This window comes from Myotis davidii, unplaced genomic scaffold (genome assembly GCF_000327345.1).
Source record: "Myotis davidii unplaced genomic scaffold, ASM32734v1 scaffold750, whole genome shotgun sequence".
NCBI lineage: Eukaryota > Metazoa > Chordata > Mammalia > Chiroptera > Vespertilionidae > Myotis > Myotis davidii.
This window is the reverse complement of record NW_006282814.1, coordinates 1,234,726-1,244,222: the sequence shown is the minus strand read 5'-3', so window position 1 is coordinate 1,244,222 and position 9,497 is coordinate 1,234,726. Positions and strand designations below refer to the sequence as shown.

Here is a 9,497-nt window from a genome sequence, read left to right as displayed (position 1 = left end):
AGTGCTGGCTCCGCCCCCCCGCCCAGGCCTGATGCCTCGGCCAGAGGAGTTGACCCTCATCACCATCTGATCGCTGATTACCGGATCAGTCCCTTGCCCAGGCCTGAGGCCTCTGCAGAGGTGTCAGGCCTGGGCAGGGCACCCCCAGCTCCCCGCGGATGCAGGCTCCGCCCCTGCCCAGGCCTAACACCTCTGGCCAAGGCATTAGGCCTGGGCAGGGGACCGTCAGCGCCCTGTGATCTCCCGCTCTGCCCCTGCCCAGGCCTAACGCCTCGGACAGAGGCATTAGCCCTGGGCAGGGGACCGCCAGTTCCCCATGGTTGCAGGCTCTGCCCCTGCCCAGGCCTAACGCCTCTGGCTGAGGCGTTAGGCCTGGGCAGGGGACCCCCAGCTCCCTGCGGTTGCAGGCTCCGCCCCTGCCCTGGCCTAACACCTCTGGCCGAGGCGTCCGGCCAGGGCAGCGGGGACCCGCAGTGGCAGCGGCCCTGCGATCGCGGGCTCTGCTTTAGGCCCAGGCAAGGGACCCCTAGCTCCCGGGACTGCCAGCTTCGACCATGCCCAGCTCCCATCACTGACTCCACCCCTACTTCCTGCTATCACTCGCCAGGGTGACAAAGGCGCCCAATTCTCCGATCATGGCTAGGGGACAGGGTAGGGCCGCCTTTGCCCTGCCCCCTGGCTCTTAGCTCCCCCCTGGGTTTCCTTCCGATCACTGTCAGTGGCAGGGGGCTTCTTCCTGCTTTCCCTTTCGCCTCCCTGCATTGTGCCTACATATGCAAATTAACCGCCATCTTTGTTGGCAGTTAACTGCCATCTTAGTTGGCAGTTAATTTGCATATCACCCCGATTAGCCAATGAAAAGGGTAGCAGTCGTACACCAATTACCATATTTCTCTTTTATTAGTGTAGAGGCCTGGTGCATGGGAGGGGGCCAGCTGGCGTGCCCTGAAGGGTGTCCTGGATCAGGGTGGGGGTCCCCACTGGGGTTCCTGGCCAGCCTGGGTGAGGGGCTGAGGGCTGTTTTCAGGCTGGCCAACCCTCCCCGGTGACGGAAGCTCTCAGCCGCTCCTTTTTTCTTTTCTTTTTTTATTCTGGAATTTATTTACTTTCTATAATTAAAACTTTGTTGCTTTGAGTGGAGCTCAGAGCTGCCGCCGCAGCTGGGAAGCTTGGCTTCCTCCATCATTGGGGCAACCAAGCCTCCTGCTCGCTCCAGCTCTGTGGCTACCGGCCACCATCTTCGTTGGGTTAATTTGCATATAATTGCTCTGATTGGCTAGTGAGCATGGCTTAAGGCATAGTGAAGGTACGGTTAATTTGCATATAATTGCTCTGATTGGCTAGTGAGCATGGCTTAAGTCATAGTGAAGGTACGGTTAATTTGCATGTTTGCATTTTATAAGTGTAGATATACTAGAGGCCCGGTGCATAAAATTCATGCATGGGTAGGGTCCCTAGGTCTGGCCGGCAATCAGGGCCAATCTGTGGAGCAACTGGCAGGGCGATTGGGAGGGCCATGCTGGCACCTGCCTTGGCTGTCTTGGGGCCTGCAGGCTGGGGACAGCTCCTGCATTGAGCATCTGCCCCCTGGTGGTCAGTGTGTGTCATAGTGACCAGTGACACTGCCATTCAGTCAATTTGCATATTAGGCTTTTATTATATAGGATAGTATCCCACAACCAAGGGGTTTATCCCAGAATACAAGGCAAATGTGTAACTTGTAACCATCAGTACATGCAATCCACATATTAACAGTTTAAAGAATGAAAACACACAAGAGCATATCAATTTATGTAGAAAAAGCATTGGAAAAAATTTGGCATCCACTCAAGATAAAAACCCTCAGCGAACTAGGAACAGAAGGAGCCCCGCATCTGATAAAGGACGTCTATGGAGAATCCTACAGCTGACGGGGTCTCCGTGGTAGGTGACTGAGGGCCTTCCCCTGTGACTAGAACCCCAGGTAAGGACGTCCCCCCTCCCTGCTCCTGCACTGAAGGCCTGGCTAGTGAGTGAGGAAAGAAGAACATATAAAAGGCATACAGATTAGTAAGAAGCAATGCAGCAGCCTTTTCACAGACATGATTGCCTATGTAAACAAAGCCCCAAAAGGAATTTTCAAGGAATCCACCAAAAGAGAAAAGCTCTTCGAACTAAGACGTGCACTGAACGAGGTCGTGGTGCCAGGGCCAGGGGCGCACTCTCAGCACTGGGTACGCGGGTAAACGGAGCAGCGTCACCACTCAGATGTGATGCTCTGTGAGACCCCACTATGTGAATGAAAAGCGGCCACAGGCTGAGAGGAGATATTTGTAAATCATGAGCCTCAAGAAGAACTTGTATTCACAACATATGAAAACCTCTTGGGACTCGGCAGGAAGGAAATAACCCCCCAATTAAAATATGAGAAAAAGGCTTGGGCAGACATTTTACCAAAGTGGATAAACAAGATGGCAAATAAGCACAGAAGAAGATATTTAACGTGATTAGCCACCAGGAAATGCAAATTAAACTCTCAATGAGACACTGTACACACATTAAATAGCTAAAGATAAAACCCTAACTAATATGATGTGTAGCTGATGTCATTGGTGATGATGTGAAACAGGACAGCCAATCCAGGAACATTTTGGCATTTTGGCGTTTTCTTATAAGGTTAAACACGCAACCACATACCGTATGGCCTAGCAAACCCACCCTGGAGTGTTTATGGCAGCTTTACTGTGTAGAGTGACACGCTACTCAGATCAAAAGAACCAATAGCTTGAGCCTTGAAAGCATTATGCCGAGAGAGGCCACCTGGAAAGACGATCTGTGGCGTGATGCCACCTACAGGACAGTCTTGAAAAGGTAGCCTGCAGGGACAGAGGGGACAGCAGTGTGCAGGGTGGGCAGAAGCAGGTGTGCAGCTGTGAATGTGCTTAACACAGAGTGCATTCTTGTCTCATTACATGTTACTACTAGAGGCCCGATGCACAAAATTTGTGTAAGAGTAGGCCTTCCTTCCCCCAGCTGCCGGCACCGGCTTCCCTCTGGCACCCAGGACCCAGGCTTCCCTCCAGCCACCGGCTTCATCCAGAAGGTCATCTGGAAGGATGTCCGGTTGGATGTCTGGTCTAATTAGCATATTACACTTTTATTATTATAGACTAGAGGCCTGGTGCACAAAATTTGTGCACTCAGGCAGGGGGCAGGGGTGAGTCCCTCAGCCCAACCTGTGCCCTCTCACAGTCTGGGAGCCCTGTGATTGATTGCCCCAAAGAGGTAGGCCCTGCCCACCTGGCTGGGGCTCTGCGATGGATTGCCCCCACGATGGATCGCCCCTGCAGAGGAGGCCCTGCCCAGCAGCAAGCCTGCTGGTCGGTGGCCTGGGCCTCCCTCTTTGGAGTGATCATGGAGCTCCCCGACTGATCAATCACCCCGCTGGCTGGTGGCCTGGGCCACCCTCTGCAGGGCAATCACGGAGCAATGGCCAACCCCCCGACCAATTGCATTGCACCCACCTTGGCTGGCCTGGTGCCAGTGTCATAGCGTGGTTGTCCGGAAGGTTGTCCAGACGGTCATTCTACTGTTTGGTCATTTGTTCGATTTGCATATTACATTTTTTTTTGCATATTACACTTTTATTATTATACTAGAGGCCCAATGCATGAAACTCAGAGGCCTGGTTCATGAATTTCATGCATGGGGGTCGGGAGGTGTGTCCCTCAGCCCAGCCTGCACCCTCTCCAATCCAGGACTGCTGGCTCCCAACCGCCTGTAAGCCTGCCTGCCTGATTGCCCCTAACTGCTTCTGCCTGCCAGCCTGATCACCCCTAACCACTCCCCTGCCAGCCTGATCGATGCCTAACTGCTCCCCTGCCGGCCCGATTACCCCTAACTGCCCTCCCCTGCCAGCCCGGTCACCCCCAAAAACCTACAGGGCTGTTCTCCCCCAACTGCCCTCCTCTGCAGGCCTGATCGCCCCCAACTGCCCTCCCTTTCAGGCCTGGTCCCTCCCAACTGCCCTCCCCTGCAGGCCATCTTGTGGTGGCCATCTTTGAACACATGGGGGCAGCCATCTTGTGTGTTGGAGTGATGGTCAATTTGCACAATACTCTTTTATTAGATAGGAAACGAGTGGCCCGGTGCATGAAATTTGTGCACAGGGTGTGTCCCTCAGTCTAGCCTGCACCCTCTCCAATCGGGACCCCTTAGGGGATATCTGACTGCGGGATCGGGCCTAAACTGGCAGTTGGACATCCCTCTCATAATCCAGGACCGCTGGCTCCTAACCGCTCCCCTACCTGCCTGCCTGATCACCCCTAACTGTTCCTCTGCTGGTTGATCACCCCTAACCACCTCTGCCTCGGCCCCACACCCTGTACCCAGGATTCCCCCCTCCAGCTGTCCACAGGCACCCGGGACCTGGGTTTCCCTCCCTCTGGCCGGCCACAGGCACCCGGGACCCAGGCCAGCTTTGCCCAGGCCGGCTTCAGCCGCAGGGGATGGTGGGCAGGTGGCTTCGCCCAGGCCTCAGGCGCTGGTGTGAGGGCTGCAGGGCAGGCGGCTTCTCCATCTCCCAGGCCACAGCCAGCCGCAGGCACTGGTGCCTGGGACAGCCAGCAGGCGGCTTCACCTGGGCTCGGCTTTGTCAGGAAGGATGTGCGATGGTCGCGGAAGATGCTGATCACCCCTAACCACCTCTGCCTCGGCCCCACACCCTGTACCCAGGATTCCCCCCTCCAGCTATCCACAGGCACCCGGGACCTGGGTTTCCCTCCCTCTGGCCGGCCACAGGCACCCGGGACCCAGGCCAGCTTTGCCCAGGCCGGCTTCAGCCGCAGGGGATGGTGGGCAGGTGGCTTCGCCCAGGCCTCAGGCGCTGGTGTGAGGGCTGCAGGGCAGGCGGCTGAGGTGCAACCAGCTGCAGGCGCTAGCACCTGAGACTGTGGGGTGAGCAGCTTCTCCATCTCCCAGGCCACAGCCAGCCGCAGGCACTGGTACCTGGGACAGCCAGCAGGCGGCTTCACCTGGGCTCGGCTTTGTCAGGAAGGATGTGCGATGGTCGCGGAAGATGTCCGGTCTAATTAGCATATTACCCTTTTATTAGTATAGATAGAGGCCTGGTGCACAGGTGGGGGCTGGCTGGCCTGCCCTGAAGGGGGACCCAGATCAGAGTGGGGGTCCCCACTAAGGGACGTGGCTGGTCTGGGTGAGCAGCTGAGGGCCTTTTGGGGGCAGTTTGCAGGCCGGCCAAGCCCCTGGCTTTGTCTGGAAGGATGTCCAGAAGGTCTCCAGAAGGTCTCCTGGTCTAATTAGCATATTACTCTTTTATTAGTATAGATTGTATTCTTTTCCACACGAACTGTACACCTGCTTCTGCTCACCCTGTGTGGCTGGGGGACATACGGGTCATGCAGTGCTCTGGGGGACAGAGTGTCCTGACTGGGGGTGGCTCCCAGATCTATGCTGTGTCACACTCATGGAACTGTCACCAACACAGGCATTTCTCCTCTGTGATCATTTATTTATTTATTTTTAAAATATGTTTTATTGATTTTTTTTTACAGAGAGGAAGGGAGAGGGATAGTTAGAAACATCAATGAGAGAAACATCGATCAGCTGCCTCCTGCACACTCCCCACTGGGGATGTGCCCACAACCAAGGTACATGCCCTTGACCGGAATTGAACCTGGGACCTTTCAGTCCGCAGGCTGACACTCTATCCACTGAGCCAAACCGGTTAGGGCCTGTGTGCTCATTTAAATAGAAAGAAAGAAGAGTAAGAGGACTACACCAATTGCATTGAAATGTTTTTTAAAATATCCTTACTTTTAGCCAGTCACAAAAGGACCAATTCTGTGCGATCCACTGGGGGTGGGGCTCTGCTCGGGGCTGACTCTCGGCCTGGATGAAGACCAGCTCTGGAGAGGGAGGGGCGGGCAGCATCACAGGGTGAGTGGCTTAATGCCCCCGAGCTGTGCACATAAATGGTTAATTTCATGTTATGCATATTTTACCACAACAAACGCCTTTATCTTCATCACAAAAGTAGATGTACAAATCTGTATATAGATAAAAACAAAACAACAAATGTGGAGTTCTAAAGCAAGAAACTGAAGACTTGAGCGGCAGCTCACACTGTGGCTAAGTCACGTTGGTCCGCGTGTATCACAGCAGACGCTCCCTGGGCACATGGCACCGTGACGCAGGAACGACCACTCGTCTGGCCAGCCCCTGGGGCTTTCGAAGAAGCATGCTTCTCATCCCAGAAGAGGTGACTACAAGGTGTAAAATGCATCCTGGGCTGGAAGCAGAGCTTGCAAAGTGGGCCGTCCCTGAGCCTGCCAGACCCTCAGACACACGGGCACATGGAGGGCCACAGGGACTCTGGGCCAGTCGTCCATGACGGAAGTGTGGGCCCCCCACCCCCAAGGGCTTTCCAGAGAAGGAAGTTACCCGCCAGCACTGTTTGTGGGTCCGGGCACTGCACTGTCCACTCCCAATTCAGAGGCGTTTCAGCTGCTCTGAGGACATATGGGCACCAGCTCTGGGCACACATCCTCCCACCTCCCGCCCCTGGCTGCCCAAACGCAGACTGCAGCTCTAGACACCTGGCATCAATAGACCGAAGATAAACACAGTCTGACTCATTCACCAGCCCTGTGCACCCCAAGTACCTCGGCAGTAATTAACCTTCGTTTAAACTTTGTGCTGCTGGTTGAGTCAAGCAATTGCTGGCATTTTAATCCAAATAAGAACATCACAGAGATCATGCCGGACAAATAAAACATACACCGATTTGAATGTCTCCCTGTCCTTAACTTCTAGCAACATTCCGTGTGCACAGATGAAAGAACCAAGTAAGTGACCTGTAAGCGTTTAAACTTGCTTCCCTCTCTCCCCTGTGCTTAGGCCTCAAACCATCAAACTTTCCTGCAGACCCCGCGTTTGAGAGCAGGTGCCCATTTTTTAAAAACCACGTGGACTTCATTATCTCAAGTTTTGCGACTCCAAGACCATCCTGGCTGAAGACTGGGCTCCCTGAATGTATACTTCACTTGCGTGGTCCTCTTGGCCAAACCTTTCCACAATGAACTAGACATTCTGGTCCCGGGCCTATGCCTGGAGCCCATGGGGTCGGCTGTGAGGCCCTGGACGCCCGGCAGGGCCAGCCTGGGAAGTCCCAATGGCACTTCGGAGAGCAGTGGGCCTGGCGCTGCCACACTTCCCTGGCACGCCTCGTCAGCGGGCCCGCCTCCAGCGCCAGGCCACCAGCAAAGCAGCTCTGGATGCCAGCAGCGCCCTAGGCTGTCAGGCGCAGGGTGCCCACAAAGCCTCTGCAGGAGAACCCCAGGGCAGCGGCAAAGTCAGGCAGCCCCAAAGGCCTCACTTTCCTTAGAAACAGGAAGCCTGGGGCCTGGGGCAGGCGGAGTCCCCACAGGGGAGCCCCACAGGGAGCCCCGCACCGTGCCAGGGCAGTGTGAGGGCAGCCTGTGGGCTCAGGTCCTCTCTGAGCTCAGCCAGCGGGGAAGCTAGAGCCGCGTCGAGGGTCAGGCCCAGAAAACCGACGTTCTCCCTGAGTCACAGCCTAACACGCATGTCCCCCAACCCGCCTGGCACTCTGCCAGCCACACAGGACCTTCCAGCCTCTGGGGCTAGACCACGCACCATCCATGCGGCATCACTCATGCACTTACACACTCGTTCGCGCATCGCTCCTCTCAAACACGCCTGCGGGGAGAGAACCACACTCCATGTCCGCTGGGAGTGCTCCTCTCTGCTCCGTCACTGACCCACTGGGCACATATTTCCAAGCCCCGCATGGCAGGCTGGCCCGCCAGGCACCGCAGTGTGTTCTTGCTTCACCGTGACATTGACCATCGCGTTCACCGTGACCTTGACCGTCGCGTTCACAGGGTGGCTGAGGCCCGAGCATGGGGGCCAGGCGGACAGGTGGCCGATGCCAGCGGCTCACAAGGCAGGACAGGGTGGCAAGACCAGCACTGAAACATGTTGTTTCTCCAGAAAAAGAAAAGAGGGAGGCGGACCCCAAGGCTTTCTGTTCATAAACACCTCCGGCCGTGGACGCAGGGACAGGGATTCTCTGGAGGGATGACGACAGGCGTCACCCAGAGGCACCTGGCAGTCGCTCAGCCGACACGTGGGGTAGGGTGATGGGACGCAGCTGCAGTCCCAGCACGTGGGGGCCTTCCCAGCTCCCCCACTGATGCCGGCCCGTGGCCTCCAGGACGAGCCGGAGCCCTCCCTACTCGGGGAGCGCGTCACCCTCACCCTCACAGCCCACGCGCACCTTACCTGCGGCCACCCCGCGTCAGGCACTTGGCGTACTGATCAGCTCACTGGCTCATTCTACCTGTCATCTTGGCTGGGCCCGTGCCCAGGTGTTAGGTCAACATTACTCCAGAGGCTTCTGTGAGGGTGTTTTTGAGTGACATTGACATTTAAACCATACAAGGTCAGTCTCCACGTGCCCTGCAGATTGCAGACTTGCCGGACTCCCGTCATGTGACTAATACAACCGGGGACACTGCTTCCAGGAGGACAGGCCTCGGCTGCCAAGCAGACCTCAGATCCCCGCTACAGAGAGAAACCCCCGCCCCGTGAGCACAGGGCACCCCATGGAGGGTCCCAACGAAAAGCACGCGTACAGACAGTACTGGCAACACGCCGCCCTGGGGTGCACAGCACACTCCCAGGAAAACATTACTGGTGGCCGCCCAGGAATCACCACCTGTGCCACCATTCCAGACGAGTGGGGGAGGGAGTAGGGCTGAGTTTTATCGTTTGGCTAAAAACCAGTGAAGACTTAAGGAGAACAGTTCTGTAAGCCTCCTCACGGCAGACTCCTCATCCATGGAAGCCTTTGGTAATGCAGACCTGGAACTGTGCATGCACGTACATGCAGTGCACACATGTATATACACACACACACACGTCCACACACACACACACACACACAGTTGGTTACCAATCCCTCCAGTCCCTTCTTCCAGCCCTCCATTCACAGGGGCCACTGCAGGCCTGCCGGCAGGGCCAGCTGGCCATCCGAGCACCGGTAATGAAAGGGCTGCCGCTCGGGACCTCCCATCGAACCCTCCCCCCGCGCCACACCGAGCCCCAGGAAGCAGGTGATGGCCCCTTGGTCTTCAGTCAGAGTTCTTTCATGTCTGTTTAAAAACTCACAGATAATTTTAAAACCCTAGAATGAATTTCTTCCATTTTAGAGTGTTCTAAGAAGAAAAGCCTATTTTTAGAATACTCTAAATTAAATGGAAGAAATTCTTCAAGTCAATAAAATTAGAAAAAGAGCAATCGCCCAGTTTATGTTAATTATAGAGGGCGAAGCCCAAGGACGGTGCTTCCGGAGGAAAATACGAACGACAATACATCGCAAACAAGGGATGGGACACCATGACCTTCCCTTTCCCGATCATACTGGTGAGGACTAAACTCACCGAGGACGCCATGGGGTGGGCGCCATGCTGTCCTGC

General features: G+C 55.6%; 1 protein-coding gene across 1 annotated transcript in view; it reads right to left on the bottom strand.

Moving 5' to 3' along the window:
• Positions 1-8,381, bottom strand: part of SEMA4D (semaphorin 4D) — a 112,076-nt gene extending 103,695 nt beyond the window's left edge. Inside the window, exon 1 of the mRNA XM_015561203.1 lies at positions 8,302-8,381. The gene's annotated coding sequence lies outside the window, so the exon portion shown is untranslated. The remainder of the gene's footprint in view (positions 1-8,301) is intronic.
• Positions 8,382-9,497: the final 1,116 nt, after the last annotated feature.